The sequence below is a fragment of the Hemiscyllium ocellatum genome, chromosome 26, assembly GCF_020745735.1.
Source record: "Hemiscyllium ocellatum isolate sHemOce1 chromosome 26, sHemOce1.pat.X.cur, whole genome shotgun sequence".
In the NCBI taxonomy this organism is placed as follows: Eukaryota; Metazoa; Chordata; class Chondrichthyes; order Orectolobiformes; family Hemiscylliidae; genus Hemiscyllium; species Hemiscyllium ocellatum.
Genome location: NC_083426.1, coordinates 18,891,976 through 18,910,669, shown reverse-complemented (window position 1 = coordinate 18,910,669; position 18,694 = coordinate 18,891,976). Strand labels below are relative to the sequence as shown.

Genomic DNA, 18,694 nt, shown 5'->3' with positions numbered 1-18,694 from the left:
TCCCAAAAGAGATCCAATCCTTTTGTTGCAATTACCAATGATTCAGAAGTTGAACTTCTCAGGGAACAGTGATAACATAACTAACAAACTAATTGTAATTCCTCCTGTGAACACAGCCCTCTTGGCTGTTTCAAAATAATGAGCGGTTTGAGAGATCATCCGTCTTTGTTATTCTCTACATCCCAACAGTTTGATACTCCAGGCTGGTGGTAAACGACTCCTCAAACTTTACAGCTGAGTCAGACTAACGTTCTTCATCAGAACCTCACAGCTTTAATCGAAGTAGATTTGTGGTGGTACAATGTTGAATTAACAATAGCACTGAGCAAGAGCTGCTAGCTGCTATTGGGCTTCAGGCTGTACATTGGCCTAAACTACTTTCAACAGCTCAAACACTCTTTCACTTATATGGTATTCCGAGGGCAAAACACAAATGATTAATGCACTAGGTATCTTCACATTTTCTCCATGAGTTACAAAACTCAAAATCATTATCTTTCCAGTTCCACAGTTTTAATGAGACAAGAAGTTGGAAGGAGCTTTTCAAAGATGGAACTACTGCATCAAAAGAATTCATAAAATTTAATCCAACAACACAGTCATCAACCAAAAATGCAAATTGACCTAATAGCTACCCTAAGCTGCAAAGAATTTATTTGAAGACCTGAAATGAACGTTGCAGGCATAATAACTTTACTCCAACTCACTGCATGTGATGTCATATTTCAGAGAAATGGGATGAGGCATAAATAAAGCAAGTTCTTTCTTTCCAGTCACCGTTTTCCTAAATTATGAAGAGATAGTAATGGAGTTCAGAATTTCTACTGCAAGTTATATCCAAACACTTGGATTCGGCTTCCATATAAACACTGGTAACATTTAATGCAATTTCTTTGTGATGCGCCTGACCTTTCGGTGCTATCACACTCTTTGACCATTATGGAAGTTTCCTTCCACTAAACATTGGCAAATTTTAATTAATTGTATAGGGTTCCTGCCACTGATACTTCAACCTTGTCAATGACTCCATTCTTGTCTGACTTAGAGTGAAGGAGACTATTAGCAAACTTATAGTTCATCCCAAGCTAGGCTGCAGAATCTAGATCACTTCCATTACAAAGGTTACCTGCTTCTATGTTAATCATATACCTCTAGCCATCTTGCTTCATATACTATTGAAACCCTCATCCACATTATCTCCCAGTGCTTTCTTCCAAAGTTAGATTAGTCATTAGCATTTTAAAAGGACTGTTTTCATATTTGGAATCTGAGGAGTGTCAAAAAACATCAAAAGTAAATGCAAGACTGGGTTCATTGACATTGGCCTGAAGCAACAGCACTCACCACCACTGCCAACAATAATCTAGCAAACTCTGTGGTATGGATTTCCCCTTCCCAGGGTTAGTTTGATGCCAGTGCCAGCTCCAAGGGATCTCTGGCATCCAACAAATGTGTATACATTAAGCAGTAAGACTTAGGAATTCTCACAGACACCAAATTAAAAGGCACTGATTTATCCCTATATTTTGTAATAATTTTACAGACAGCAAAATAATTGGGTGTACACATGGAAGCTCAAATATCAAAAACTTTACAAAGAAACCAAAATAACATTTTTGATGTTAAAAACCTATAATATTTATGATGAGAGAGAAATTTGACACTGTACAGCCATAAAATTAGTTTATTTAGGGCTGGCGAGCTTGGTCTGCAAGCATGCCATTAAAATCCTAATTACACCTCGTTGAATAAGCCACAACTTTAATTGGTTGTACAGTGAGACAAATACCTCAAAAGGATGAAAGCATGCGTCAAGTCTGGATCACACTCACAGGAGTTAAGAAGAATAAGGGGGTAATCTCAGAAACCGATAAAATTCTAACAAAACTAGACAGATGCAGGAAGGATGTTCCTGATGGTGGTGAAGGATAAGGGGTAAACCTTTCAGAAGTGTGGAGGAGAAATTTCTTCAGCCGGAGAGTGGCAAGCCTGGGGAATTCACTAACCGACATTTTCATCTCTGATTACATTCTGAAAGAGGGTCAGTGGACCTGAAATAGTAACTCTGCTTTCTCTCCGCAGATAGTGCCAGACCTGCTGAAGTTTTCCAGCTATTTCTATTTTTGCTCTTCAGCGTCTACAATTCTTTAGTTGTTTGTTCCATGCTAAGTCAAGTAATTTCGACCTGCAAAGACTTAAACATTACAGTATACCCTGTGGAAAACCACAGACAACAACCTCCAGAGTCTGCATTCATTTGCACACGAGCAGATGCCTGAAGATGCTGTCTGTTTAACAATGTAGCGACAGTAAACACTCCTAGTTTCACCACCATTCTGTGCCTTAGAAAATATATATTTTCGAGGGGCGGTTAACTTGTTAAATGGCTAAATCAGCCTGTGATGAATACTGTCGCTGCTCTCCTCAACTCCCCTGTCTGTACCTTCTATTGTAGTCACTGAACAGAATAGTTGTAACACCACTCTGTGGCAGATTGGGTGGGGAAGCAGAGATATTAACGTTCACCCACATCCAGAACTTGTAAAAAAAAAGTGGAAAGCATTCTTAAAAAAAAAGCTTTCATCATTATTGAGCAAGTAACGTTCTCTGTGACAGTGAAGTGCTAACAGGAAAGGCAACCTCATGGCAGAATCACAAATAAAGCAAAAACATAGCATGGAGGAAGATAGGGAGACGCATTAGAGGAGATGAAGGATGACAGTTGGTGATAGTGAAGTCAGCAAGCTATGAGAATCAGGTGCAGGATGAAGTGCACTCATTATTTTGAATGGCAGAGACAGCAATTATTTTGATGAATGCCAATGACAGAAGGCAATTTTTCCCTTGAGCAGCTTCCTCCCTTACTCCTTCCCCAGCAAGAGCAAAAACAAAACACAGGACTCATACAAGGCCAAAGCCTACATTTATTATCACCTCCACCACCAGCAACTTATATTTATACTTCTATAAAACCATTAATGCATAAAAATATTCCAAGGCCATTTACAGAGAGAAAAACAAAACCAGAAATCAAGCACAAATTAGGAGAGATGGTGGAAGTACTTTTTTTTTAAAAAATGGCTGCTTAAAGATGGGGTGAGGTGTTCAGACCAAGCAATCCCAGCCTGTGGCTGGAGTAGTTTGATGCCATCATTGTTGTTGCTGGGATGGGTTTAAGGACCTAACTTGGTTTACAATCGTAAAGGAAAATCACAAGTCAGAATATTAGAGGATGTTATCTAAAACAAGATGTAAATTGTACCTGATTGCTATAATGCAAAAAAAAAGTACCTTAGTCAGATAAATATTGTTAGTGAGACCATTGGGAAAGCTGTGGATGTAGTTCATCTTGCAAGATCCTAGGATGTTCTGCCTTTCTCCACCCAAATCCTTCGAGTCATTAGTTTGGATGGAGCTTAATACAGTCTCCAACTTCAGTTTTTCTCAGAATCATTACTTTATATGCCATCTTCACACAATCATTGATGCCTGCAAGTCATAGCCAGAGCGAGCATTTAGATGAGCCACAGAGTACCATTATCAAATAGCAGGAAGACATAATTACAGCTCTGGTCCCCATCATAAAGTCCATACCCACACCAGTCATACCATCCTCCCAACCACTGAATCCCAGCCAACTACCTCAGTTTGAACAAGAGGTGGTGACATTCTGAGGCACATATGCAATTGCTAGCCAAGCTGAGTCCATATCCTCTGTCATAAAGCTCAGATACTTCCACCTACAATAACAATACCCTACCTCTGACCATCTCAGATTTCCAAAATGCTCCAAAAGCATGTCATTTTCTATATTTTAGCATCAGCAAAATCAAAGGTCCACTATCACAAACTGCCCTAAGTCCCCACACAATTTCAAATTTTCAACATGTTTAAATTGTTTCAAAGCCTCATACCTCACTGACTCCTTCAACCCGACATCCCCTACCACCCAGAACTCTGCACCCAAATCTGTCCCTTTGTCCTGCCCTCCCTCTGCCTTGTGTTAGAATTTCCTCATAAGGCACTCCTGCCTCTCCCCTCTGTCCCCTCCTAAACCCCTCAAAATTTACTTCCATTTTACCAAGTTTGAGTTAACCCTTTTAAATCTCCAGCACTGGTTCTTGAAACCCATTTCTGTGCTTCTGCGAAGTATTTTGAGACATTGTACTGTGTGGTATGGTGCTATACAAATGCAAGCTGTTACTCATTTAAATAGATGTTTTGTACAAGGTAGACCACACAGCTCCACTGGACAGATATTGTACAGCATTCACGTTGAACTCTGCACTGAAAGATGCTTCACCAGATATTGCTAAACAATAGTAAACCTGCACCATTGAGATATTTCTGGTGAACAGAGGAAACCTCAGCAAAATACTCTGAATACGCTGTAGAGTAATTGAAGAGGTCAAATGATAAGTTATGTTAGCTGGAAACCTGAAATAAAGTCAAAGTTAGATTTCCAGCATGTTAGCACTAAAGCTCCACAGGTAAACTTTCACATGTATGGGCAGTATGTGGCTCAGTTTTTATTTTACAATAAAGTTCATTTTAATTCAGGGTCATGGAAGCGAGCATTTGTGAGGCAGCTTATATCATTTCTTAAAACAGTAGCAAACTCCTTCCTTGTGGGATCATAGAATAAATGCCAGAAGTCAATTCATGGGTCACCCAGGAGCCAATGTTAAAAAAATCACAGAATCCCTACAGTGTGGAAACATGCCATTTGGCCCAACAAGTACACACTGACCTTCCGATGAGTTACCCACCCAGTCCCATTCTCCAACCCTATTACTGTACATTTTCCCCTGACTAACACACCTAACCTACACATCCCTGAACACTGTGGGCAAGTTAGCATGTCCAAATCACCCAACCTGCACACCTTTGGACTGTGGGAGGAAACTGGAGCACCCGAGGAAACCCACGCAGACACAGGGAAAACATGCAAACTCCACGCAGACAGTCGCGCGAAGCTGGAATCAAACCTGTGTCCTTGGCGCTGTAAGGCAACAGAGCTAACCAACTGAGCCTCCATGCCACCCATGTGGGCAGCACGGTGGCACAGTGGTTAGCACTGCTGCCTCACAGCGCCAGAGACCCGGGTTCAATTCCCGCCTCAGGCAACTGACTGTGTGGAGTTTGCACATTCTCCCCGTGTCTGCATGGGTTTCCTCCGGGTGCTCCGGTTTCCTCCCACAATCCAAAAACGTGCATGCTAAAAATGCAGAACACCCACAACTAAACTTTGATGTGCAGTGTGCAAGTCAACCCCCACCTTTGCAGGGATTTTTCAAGGCTTCAGAGGATTGATGTCTGCAGTACCTCAAATTACAGGCAGGTTGGCCAACAATAAGTTGGCACCAAAAATGCTGCCACCACCCCAACTCCAATAGACAAACAAACAAATAAACATTGTCCAACCTTACTTGAAAAGATTCTGAATTTTAACTGTATGTCTTCATAATTGAAATGATAATGCACAAGTCAATAAAATCCTAATAGCACTCAAAATTTGTATTGTTTTATCAGAGAAAACTCCTTTTTTTTTGCAGCATTTTCTGGTTGGGATACATTAAACGTTGTGCAGGTTAGGTGAATTGGCCATGCTAAATTGCCCATAGTGTTAGGTGATGGGGGAAATGCAGGGGAGTGGGTCTGGGTGGGTTGTGCTACGATGGGTCGCTGTGGACTTGTTGGGCCGAAGGGCCTGTTTCCACACTGTAAGTAATCTAATTTCATCTAATCCAAACAGGCACCAATATTTAAAGATGTACTCATTGTTTACTCCCTTTCACAGTGGTCGGTTGTGGGGGGAATGGATGGTGACAGCAAGACTCTCTGAATACTTTCCTGTTCCCCACTGCTGATGAAGGAATGAGTTGCCCACTGGTACTTAGTCAGTCATGGGGCAGAGGAATTTGCCAGGCAGGGTCCCAGAAGCGGGTAATGTAGCTGGCCTTCCCAATGTAGGCAACACAGGGCTTTCACTGGCTAGAGAGCTGGCAGCAAGAATCTCATCACTTGCACGAAGGACCTTCCAATAGCATCAATGTGCATTCATGTAGTGCCTCTAATGTTGTTCAGTATCCCTCAAAATGTTAATCAGGCAAAAACAAATTGACAGAGAGCTATGGTAGGGCAGGTAGTCAAAAGGTTTGACAAAATGGTGGATTTGAAGGAGTTTCTTAAAAGGAAAAAGAGCTTGAGGGATAAACCTTAAGGTTGGGAATTCCAGTGCTTGAGGCTTTAATGTATTAAAAGAGGTTTTAATGATGCTCATAAATCAGTGTATAAGTCAATTGGGAGTATAAGATGGCTACATTCTTCTGCCCCAAAACATCACAGAATTGAGTAAAAAGTAATTGCCGTTTTTCAGACACAGTATGCCATATCCACTTTCACAGTCGTCCTTAATGTAGAACTCCAGAACTGGATGCTTCACTAACAGATACCTCATAAATTGGGGCAAGGGATCAGATGGTACAGTCGGTGTTCATGGGCAATTATGACACAACCATGCAGAGCAGACCTTGCATGGCAACAGCATGTTAAAAATGCAGAACACCCACAACTAAACTTTGATGTGCAGTGTGCAAGTCAACCCCCACCTTTGCAGGGATTTTTCAAGGCTTCAGAGGATTGATGTCTGCAGTACCTCAAATTACAGGCAGGTTGGCCAACAATAAGTTGGCACCAAAAATGCTGCCACCACCCCAACTCCAATAGACAAACAAACAAATAAACAATTGTCCAACCTTACTTGAAAAGATTCTGAATTTTAACTGTATGTCTTCATAATTGAAATGATAATGCACAAGTCAATAAAATCCTAATAGCACTCAAAATTTGTATTCTTTTATCAGAAAAAACTCCTTTTTTTTTGCAGCATTTTCAGGTTGGGATACATTAAACGTTGTCATGTAACAGTTTTTTTTGTGGCTATCAATGCATTCCCACAGGAAACTGCCAAAGTGTCCTCCAGCCTAAATCCTAGTTTGCTTGATGAGCCTATAACCAAGTTTCATCTGAATAGATTCTTTGAAAAAGCCACTTGGAGTTCATTTATATTCAGTTTATTTTGACCAGCTTGGCTTGCAAATAAATTATCTGACCACTGTGTCTGTCTGCAGACATTTCAACACCAATATCCATAAATACATCACTGGCAATCGTTTTATTGATCAGAAGAAATAATGTAACAGTTCAACAAAAGGTCAGTATAGGTTTATTTAGTGAGAGAAGCTTAATCAATAGTGTGTGTCTATATAGGGGAGCGGTTGTACAGTGTATGTGTTTATATGTCCTGGATAAAGGAGACTTGGGGCATACATGCCTCTGGCTCGGATTCTACAGCCAGCCAGTCACTAAACACCATGCTTGCTTGAAGCAGCATCCCACAGAAGATCCAAAAAGCTATGCCTAAAAAGGCAAAAGGGTGGCGAGCAGAGTGGCAGATCTACATGAAGTTAAACTGGGATTGGCAGGACGGAATGCAGAGATTTGTGGCCTTGCCTGGGTCAAGGGAAATCTGCAGCACCATGTGAGGCTACATACACCAGGATTTGGCATTGTGACTGAGTGAATCCAAGCTGGGCTTAACCAATACCTTATTCCTGATGAAAGGTTTTTTGCCCGAAATGTCGATTTTCCTGCTCCTTGGATGCTGCCTGACCTGCTGTGCTTTTCCAGCACCACTCTGATCTAAACTCTGGTTTCCAGCATCTGCAGTCCTCACCTTTGCCAATACCTTATTACATAAGGCTCTCACAACATAGTAAAATCAGCTGGCAAAAAAATAAATAGGTTTCGTCCCCAGTTTGCCTATGCTCAGTTAGGCGGGGTGAAGTCAACAAAAGGCCACCGACTGAATCAATCAAGCAGACAGCAGACTTCCAACAGCAGAGTACAGATCCTTGGGGAGGCACAGATGAATAAGCACGAGTTCCATCAACTATTTCAGAAAGTGAGTCAAACAACGCAGTGGCACGTGTGTTTTGCACACACCAATAATATCCAAGCTGCATGGAGTATCAAAGCCAGCAATATATTTAGCTCTAGTTATCTGCTTTGAGGACTTGACACTTGGGAAAGCTCACTGGCATAGCAGATTGTCTCCAGACATGAAAGTGCAGGATGACATCTTCACAATGTGTAAATCCCAACAGATTGGTTCTCCGAAGTGAATCTGCAACTGAACGGCAGGACACCAATGATATGGTGCAACTAAACAGACTTCAGTGAGAGCTCAGAACATCAGTAAAGCAGGATCAGTGCATTTATCACTGTACTCATTTCAGTTCAATAAGAATCATTTTAATCCTCCACATCAGTCTCAGTTTGCAACAAACTTGGAACCAGCATCTATTGCTACTTGAATTTATTTGATCAATAATTTACAAAATCAGCCAACAAGTATTCAGCACAGCTCACCAGGACTGCAACCTACACAAGTCTTTGTAAGAGCACACTCACACTTTTATCAGGATGCTGTTTCTAATCAGAAATTCATTCTGACAACTTATACCTTCCCCTCTGCTTGTCAGCCAACCACGATGGACAGTGATTGGATACCACCGGGCACATATTCACATCAAACTGTATGATACAGGTAGAGGGCTATTGTGGTTTAAAGTATTGCAGATCTAGGATTACTGTCTGCAGCAAAAGTAAATGAGCAAATTGCAAACACCCCAAGTCTGAAATGAACCCATCTCCATTTCCCACCACCTTGAAGTGCTCTTCACTAGAAGCTTTCCACATCTTTGTTTACTCTGGATGAATCTCAGTCCAAACTATTTTGATTGTGAATAATGATGCTGTCCTTGAGCAGCAGAGGGTGCTACACTTGTAAACAAAACAAAAACCAGCGTGTCTGAAATCAATGGCTGGAAATTTGAATAGCTTGCTCGTGATTATCTCGTTCAATTCAAATAAGATGCGCTAATGGTAGTAGAAACTTGTGCTCAGTATGCTTTCTTCTCTTTTTAAAATAAAGGTTAATCTAGTTCAAAGGTTGTGCATTTACCATCAATGACCAGCATCAAACTGGAAATTAACTGGTCTCATTGACAATTGATTTTGTTAACTCAAAATAGGCAGCAGGATCAGACACACCCTGCTGTTCTACACTTCCTGCTAACAGGATAAGACTCCATTCCCTAAGGCCTATGAATAGATAATTTAATGCTGCTGCTCTGAGGTCTCAAAAGCAAAAAAGGTACCCTGAATGAACATACAGGTAATCCAATAATACTTAACAAAAACTACAATAGTATGGACACTAAAACACAAGTCTGGCAACATTTCACTGACATCTCCTTGCCAGTTCTGTGCCAGTCCATCTAGAAAGTGATTTTGAAGAAATCCAGGTAAGCTGTAAAAATAGAGGGGAAATGACATGACATGATGACAACGAAGCAAACCACCGATACAGAAACGAGAGGGGAGTGCAAAGGAGTAGAGAACACTGCAGGATGAAGCTGTCCACCCTGTGAAATCAAACTTGTGAATCAGCCGATGATTCTTCACTTTGCCCGATCTTTCTTTTGCTGACGTTCACAAAATGTTTATTCAGCTTTTTCTTGGAAACTCGCTTCCTCAGCTTTTCTGGGTGGGAAATTGAATGTTGTGGCAATATTTTCTAAGTCAATGGAAAATAAGAACTGTCCCAGTCTAGAAGAGGCTGCCAGGGTGCTCCCAGCCTGTTTCTTTACTGCTGGCATCAAACCAGTTTCATCCCCCATGAAGCATTTTCTTTGAATTCAATCATAGCATGTGGACACGACTAGTAAAGCCAGCATTTGTGGCCTATCACAAATTCTTCAAGTTGTCTGTGAGCCACCTTCCTGGACAGATGCAGCCCATGGAGAGGTAATCTCCAATGGTGTCAGGGAGGGAGAACCAACATGTCCACTTAGCACGTTGATAAAATCACCAAGGAGGATGGGTTAGCGATTCTGGTAAGTGTGAAAATGGACAAGTCCCCTGGGCCAGATAGGATTTATCCTTGGATTCTCTGGGAAGTCAGTGAGGAGATTGCAGAGCCTTTGGCTTTGATCCTTAGGTTGTCACTGTCCACAGGAATAGTGTCAGAAGACTGGAGGATAGCAAGTACTGTCCCCTTGTTCAACAAGGGGAATAGAGACAATCCTGGTAATTATAGACCAGTAAGCCTTACTTTGGTTGTGGGTAAAGTGTTGGAAGGGGTTATAAGAGATAGGATTTATCATCGTCTAGAAGGGAATAAGTTGATTAGGGATAATCAATACAGTTTGGTCAAGGGAAGGTCATGCCTCGCAAACCTTATTGAGTTATTTGAGAAGGTGACCAAACAGGTGGATGAGGGTAAAGTGGTTGATGTGGTGTACATGGATTTCATTAAAGCATTTGATAAGTTTCCCCACAGTAAGCAATTACACAAAATACAAAGGCATGGAATTGAGGGTGTTTTAGTGGTCTGGATCAGAAGTTGGCTAGCTGAAAGAAGACAGTGGGTGGTGGTTGATGGGAAATATTCATCCCAGAGTTCAGTCACTAGTGATGTATTGGATCTGTTGCTGTTTGTCATTTTTATAAATGACCTGGATGAGAGTGTAGAAGAATGGGTTAGTAAGTTTGCGGATGACACTACGGTTGGTAGAATTGTGGATAGTGCTGAAGGATGTTGCAGGTTACGTACGGACATAGATAAGATGCATAGCTGGGCTGAGAGGTGGTAAATGGAGTTTAATGTAGAAAAGTATGAGGTGATTCACTTTGGAAGGAGCAATAGGAATAGAGAATAGATGAGCAGAGAGATGTCTGTGTCCATATACATAGATACCTGAAAGTTGCCACACAGGTTAAAGGAGGCATACGGTGTGGTAGCTTTTATCGGTAGATGGATTCAGTTTCGGAGCCATAAGATCATGCTGCAGCTGTACAAAACTCTGGTGCTGCCACATGTGGAGTATTGCATATAGTTCTGGTCACTGCGTTACAGGAAGGACGTGGAAGCTTTGGAAAGGGTTCAGAGGTGAATTACTAGGATGTTGCCTGGTATGGAGGGGAGGTGTTAGAAGGAAAGGCTGAGGGACTTGAGGCTATTTTCATTAGAGAGAAGGAGGTTGAGATGTGACTTAATTGAGACATAGATAATCAGAGGGTTAGATAGGGTGTACAGTGACAATCTTTTTCCTTGGATGGTGATGGCTAGCACCAGGGGACCCAGCTTTAAATTGAGGGGTGATAGATATAGGTCAGATGTCAGAGGTAGTTTCCTTTACTCAGAATAGTAGGGGCATAGAACACATTGCCTGCAACAGTGGTAGACTCAACAAGTTTAAGGGCATTTATATGGTCATTAGATAAACACATGGATGTAAATGCAATAGTGTAGGATAGATAGGCTTCAGATTGGTGCAACATCGAGGGTCGAAGGGCCTGTACTGCGCTGTAATGTTCTTTGTTCTATGAGGGAGCAGAGAAGCCAAGTGCAGATTCTTGGGGGATTGCAGAAGTAACTATGCAGGATGGGAAGAGAAGATATTAAGGAAGATGCTCTAAGTGTGACAGGAAAGGGTAAGTGTTGCTGAAATGGCAAACCGAGATCATGTTGACGGAAAATGTTTCAAAGGCCAGGGAGAGGTATGAATCGGTGTGGTCACATTGTTCTTTAACTCTTTGCTTAAAATCTGTTTCAGGAGTAGATACCCAACAGTAGGGACTCAAACATGGACTTGGGAGAAGAAAGGGAAGCTTGAGATGAGGTGATGACTTTCAAGGAGAGAGGGATGAGAGTAAAAGTTTTGAGGGAGGGTGGAGCAGCAGCTTTGTAAGGGAGGAGCCATTTAGTCTCAGCTGGTTTTGGAACCAGGGAAGGATGGTCAGCATTTTAGTGCGAATGAGGTCAAACAAGGAGGATGTGGGTGTCATGAAGAGAAGCTCAGAGATGGCAGGAAGAGAGAAACTCATTAATACTGGGAATGACAAACTGGGGCACATGAAAAATTTGAAGCATTTCATTGCTAACTGTTTAGAGATGAGAGTAAATGAATCAGAGTACAGTATTGTAAAAGCCTCTAACGTGTCTCCTGGGATAAAATAACAAAAGCTGAAATTAAAGTGGCTGTTCCAAGTTTAAATTAGGCTTTCCATTAATTATTCACCATTCCAGAATGCATCTTGCTCAGATTAACACACCAGTCAAAAATACTGACTGCTGTTCAGGGCACAAGTAATCCAAGACAAACTCAAACCTTGGTTTAGTTCCATCTGGAACTTCCCTTCCCACCAACTGAAATACAAGTTCACTTCCTTTAATCAAGATATTGAAAGTGGTTCTCGAAACCATTCAGCCCAGCTAAACTTTCAAACCCCAGTCTGCAAAATTAACTTTACTTTCAGAGTAAATGTCATTAGGATTGAAGGATCAACTGTTAACACTTGCCAAATCTGCGATACCACTAAAGCTCATTGAATAAATATTCCAGCAAATGTGGTCAGTGGTCCCAAACATGAAATTTACGAATTTTCTTTTCCTTTTTGTTCCACCCATTTCCTCCCCCCCCAGATTGCCAGCATCTGCAGTATTTTTCTTTTATAGCAAATATTTAGCTAGAACCAGGTGTTGATCTGAACAGAGCTGTCAAACAGCAGGAACTTGATGAAATTGCATCATCTCACATATGCCCCAATAATGTCACGATGAGAGATTAATATACTGGAGGAATAACATCATTGAATTTCCTGCTCAAGAGCAAGATGATATCAGGGCAACAGACCAAAGTGACAATTGATATTTCATTAAATTTCATAACACAGAATTGGCAGTCTCAAGTTGTGTAGCCTCTTGTGATCAGTAAACAGCCAGAATTTTCAAACTTCATTTATTTAAAGAACGCACCTTTGTAACTGTCATGATATGTTATTCCATATTAAGTACATAATTTTCCCTCCTTAGACAACTGAAGCATGAAGTAAAGTCATCCACGGGACCATAGGGTTGCTCTCTTCATTAGAGCCAAACCTGAAGGTTACCATGACTCAGACGGGGGGGGAAAGAGATTCATAACCTCAGCTGATGTGGAATTGAACACACACTGTAGAGATCACTCTGCATTGCAAACCAGCCATCCAGCTGACTAAGGTAAGTAACTCCTCATACACCCTCTCCAAACCCTAAAATCAATTTTAAGTTAAAAATCACACAACAGGTTTATTTAGAAGCACTAACTTTCAGAGCACTGCTCCTACACCTGATGAAATAAACCTGTTGGGCTATAACCTGGTGTTGTGATTGTTAACTTTGTCCACCCCAGTCCAACACCGGCTCCTCCACGTCATGGCTACCACCAATTTTAAATATTATATAAGCAATAAATGCGTAAAACACAGACTATGCAATTCTGTGTCTTCTTTAACAACATTAATGTATTTCACAGTTTGGTGTGGTGAATAATGTAAAAGTAATAATTTTTAGAACACACTACTCCATGTAAGAATAAGGAATACATGCTAAAGTGTACAAGAAAATTTAAATTTGCAGTGGTAACCCCAAAGAGTGCACTTTCAATTATAAATAAGGGTGCTTTAAAAGCATCATTATTAAAATGGAGTAGAAATTGTATGCAACAAAATTATGGATGAAAGGACTTACATTGCATAATATCAGAATTTTTTTTTAGATTAGACTTACAGTGTGGAAACAGGCCCTTCGGCCCAACAAGTCCACACTGACCCGCCGAAGCGCAACCCACCCATACCCCCACATTTACCCCCCACCTAACAATTTAGCATGGCCAATTCACCTGACCCGCACATCTTTGGACTGTGGGAGGAAACCGGAGCACCCGGAGGAAACCCACGCAGACACGGGGAGAACGTGCAAACTCCACACAGTCAGTCGCCTGAGTCGGGAATTGAACCCGGGTCTACAGGCGCTGTGAGGCAGCAGTGCTAACCACTGTGCCACCGTGCCGCCCACAATACAGAAGGTATGTTGATGGATTCTGTGTTTTAAAGTGCAACCCTAGCGTTAAAATAGGCAAACACATCCCACAAAGTTCTCTCATCATCGACCCACAAATAGTAATCAGATAAATAGCCAATTATTCTATTTGGGTGATACCAAAGGATAAACATTAGTCAGACATTAGTAGAGTTCCTCTCTCTCTCTTCTTGGCAAAAGGCCACAGAATCTTGAGCATCCACATGAACAGGTGGACAGACCCTGGGCTTAACATCTCAGCTGAAAGACATCTCCAACAATCCCTCAACCTCACTAAACGTAGCAGTTTAGATTATGTGCTCAAGTCCTGCAGCAGACCTTGAAAGCATAGTCTTCTGGCCTGGATACCAGAGGGGGCAGTTGCATTGTGATAATGTTTCATGTTCTAGTATTCCAGATGCCCAGACTAATGCTCCAGAGGCAGGTTAAAATCCCACCACAGTAGAGAGGCAAACATAAATGGAATTAACTACTAAAACTCGTTCTGGTGACCATGAAACCAGCAGATGATCTTCGAAGCCCATCTCGTTCATCAACATCTTTCAGGAAATGATATCTGCTGTCCTTAAATGGTCTATTCTACATGCAACTCCAGACTCTTAATTGCACTTTAAAACTGCAAAGGAAGCTACCCAGTCATATGAAACCACTGAAACATCAAATAAGTGCACATCGACTCAGTGGTTCAAGAAAGCACCTCACCACCACTTTCTCAAGAGCAATTAAGGATGAGCAGTGCTTGCTGGCGATGACAGATTAAAAATCGCACAAAGCAAAGCCAGCACTTAATGAGCCTATCAGGATCTCTCGGTCAGCATGCTGAGACAATTTTAATAGACAGTTACAGAAAGGACTCTGACTTTCTTGCCTTTTAAAGTTTTTACAAAAGGATCTAACACCTATATGCCACAAAAAAAATAAATTGTATCCTGAAAGGTTTTATATATAAGTGGCCAGCTGCCTCTAGGAACCAAGCATTCAGGAATTCCGGTTATACTGTCTCCCACTCTCTTCTGTCAGTCAGAAAACATAAGAGATTGAATACACCAAACAGACTCAACAACAGCTTCTTCCTCGCAGTTTTCAGACTTCGAAAAGGACCCTTTAATGTATATACTGATCTCTCTCTGCACCTTCTTGGCAGCTGCAACATTGTATCCTGCACTCTATTTTGTTACCCTGATGCAATTGTATATAGTATGACTTGCTAGTAAAGCACATCAGATAAGACTTTTCACTGTACTAGGAATAAATCAAATCCAATCCACCAAGAAAATGAGAACAGCCGGATTCCAGGGGCATGACCACAGATTCCCACTTCTTTCAGTTTCGCCAGAATGGAGAGCCTTGGGTGTTGTAGTTCCCTTTAAGGAATTGCATCAATTGGACTTGGTGCATTTCATTGTAAACATGACCCAAACCCCAGTAAGATACTCCCAAGTGTACATCAAACAAAGAGAATCGGTGCTTCACTTTCCCATTGCATTCAAATTAACAATAAACAATTCAGTTTCTATACAGATTCAAACCAAAAATCAGGCCTACTCTAAATCCTGGACTGAAGCAAATCGATTTAACTTTATTCTTCTGAAAATAGGTGGTGCTTCCCGAACCCCAATTAAAAGAAAACACATCTTGTCAGTAAACTGTATAATACAAGGAATATCAAACAATCCTTGTTGAATTGGAGGAAAATGACAATTTAATGGGGGTGTCAATTCATTACTGGCAATTTCCATTCCTCTGACAAAGTGACTCCAATGCATTGGTCATGCCTTTTAGCCATATCCCAAGATGATATTGCTGAAGCAGATGTAAAACTGTTAACTGTGGATTTCGTGTGCACACTGTGTTCCTGTTAACATGACAAATTGGAGAACATAGGAGCTTTTACCACAAACGCACCCTGTGTAGCTTGAAATATTTAGCATAGAATAAGCTGTGTCTTGGCCCTTAGCCTACAAATGGCTCATGTTACTGGCCCAAACTGTAGCAGCATGTGGTTCATTGCAAGACTTTCATTCAGATGATGTAATTTGGCCAGTTGTCACTGAAGCTATCCTGGATATTCCACACTCACCATAAATAGCCCCATCAGATAAAGGAAAAGGACCTTTAAATAACTCTGCAGGTCAGAGGTCCATTCAACCCTGGATGTTATGGGACCATCTTGTGGAAATTGTTATGTTCACTAACACACAGAGACTGAATGAACATCGGTCTGATCCAAGCAAGTACTCAAACAAACAAACTAAAATGTGAACAAATTTATTTAAGTACTCTGAACTATCAACAGTTGAAGTCACCTCTGTTTTTCTGTATGGTACCTTATGGCATTATGCACAGCCATTGTAACAATCAAGAACAATTGGTTTGTACTACCTCTATGAACAGTCATGAAGATGCTGGTCTTAAGTTTCCTCCTAATGTGCAACCTAGATATTAGATATGAAACCAGCATCAATTTCATGCCCATTTTACTAACGTCAAATTACACTTAAACATTCTTGCAATCTCATTAGAATTAGCTCAAACTTGGCACTGGTGAAAGGTCACAGATCCGAAATATTATTCACATTTTGTTCTCCACATATGCGGTCGGACCTGCTGTTTATGCACAACATTGTTTATTTTTATTCCACACTTCCAATATCCACAGTATTTAGTTTTTGTCCAAAATGTACACCAATCACCTTAAATAACCTAGCCCACACCAACATTATCAAGCCAAAAAGAGAGGAAAGTATAGCCATTGGAAGGTTGCCAGTTTTTGTGATATTATGGGAGCCAGTCCAGCATTGGCGTCTCTCAACTTTTCTAATGCAACCGTAGACTCTTTGGCTCAGTGGTTATGTACCTGACCTCTTTGGTACCCACCTCATGGAATTGTGTGGTAGAAGAGGTGGGCGCGCTTACTGCCGCAGGACTTTGTGACATTAACGCCATTAGTGCCATGTTTAAACCACGGGCTCCATAGCACTTCAGATGCTGTAAGCCAGTGGTGCCCTGCACACTCTGGTGTTGCACCTGACATCACTGAAGACACAGCCCAGAATGGGGCACTTGCAGCCTTCTCCATTGACAGGGATCTCGAACTGCTGGTGGACAGGGTGCTGGAGAGGATGGTCATCCTTTTTCCTGTGGACTGGCAGACGAGGCCAAGTCATCAACGTCAGCCAGCTGGGAATGAGATAGTGCCCAGGTCAGCACTGTGACCTCAGTCAAGCATAGTAGTCCAGGAAGACGGTGAATTAGCTTCTGTACTCCACAAGGGGAAGTACCACCATTTTATCTCTGCTATCCCTCAGGGCCAGCATTCACTCAAACTGCACATGCCGCACATCAAGGCTTATGGGCTGTCAGTACTGAGGGCCATCCATCTCCTCCAGTTGACCGCACAGTGCTCGGAACTGTGACGAGCTGCCTGCCTCAACCTCTGCGCTAAAGAGCCATGCAAGCTATAGAGGCTAGTGGCATCATCCAAGTAAGCACAAAGTGAATGAGCACTAAGAAGTGTCATAAGATGCATCATGCACAGACACTAAGGACATGGATATATCCCAGTGCAAAGAAATCTGGCATATATCAGCTGGCCCCGAGCCCAAAGTAAATTCCTGAAGGACTGAAGTGGCACAGGTGCTGCAGCAATGGTGATGCAATGAGGCTGGTGGTTTGGTTATGCTCACGCCCATGGACGAAGGGCGGAAGAGGATGGTGTTCGAGAGAAAGTGGTGAGGATGGAATCACGTGCTAGTCCAGAGAAGCAAGTGGCAAGCGCGTCTTCTCAGATAACTACAGACTTCCCATGTTAGGAATTGGAACCATCTAGTTTCTTGGGAAAGGAGGACAGAATCAGGAGCTGCATAGAAACAAGGTGAGCATAGCCAACAATGAGGTGCAAGTACATGGAAATTAGGTCATTACCACTCATTAGCCAGATTCAGAGGTCAGTATTTAAATCTTGTGGATAAAATTTTTAAGATTTTTCCTCAAGTTCTCTCTTGAAAGTCCAACTTCTCCATTTCACCTTATTTTCCCCACCTCAAACACCAAGACCCTTACTGCCCAAGGGAGTGAAAAATCCCACCCAGGGTGTTAAATTATAAGTGTGAACTCTTTTAGCCCTTTACTACCCAAAGTTATATTTGGAAACCTGCAGTCAGGAAGTTTTTGTCTGAATTTTTCAGATAACTGACACGGCATGATAAAACTATGCAGAAAGAAACTCAAATGCATTGGAGGACCTTATTCAGAAAAGACTCCAAAAATATTGCAACCAATACATCAGGAAAATGAACTTAGACTCAGCTTTTACAACATGGATAAAGCCTATTGTGTAAGCCTATTGTGTCTGCACCAGGCAAGCATCCATCTATTAGAACACTATTTTCCAGAACTTGGCCCATAGCCTTGTATTCTATGGTGTTTCAAATGTTCATCTAAATACTCCTTGAGGGCTCGTGCCTCTACTACTCTTTTTGGAAATGGGTTCTGGATACCCACAAACCTCTAGGAGAAAATTCTTCTTCCTCAAAACTTTTCCAAATTCTGCTCTTTACCCTAAACCTGTGCCCCCTGTGTGTAGTTTATCCCCTATCTACCTTCTCTATTCTCCCCAATGTCATACACCTCAAATCAGATCACCCCTCACTTCTCCTCCTGAAAATCAGAGCAAGGATTGACTCTTTAAGCAAAGATGAGCTT

At 41.6% G+C, this 18,694-nt stretch overlaps 1 protein-coding gene across 1 annotated transcript in view; it reads right to left on the bottom strand.

Moving 5' to 3' along the window:
- Positions 1-18,694, bottom strand: part of LOC132828374 (MAP kinase-activated protein kinase 2) — a 216,050-nt gene that overhangs the window by 126,181 nt on the left and 71,175 nt on the right. The window lies entirely within an intron of this gene.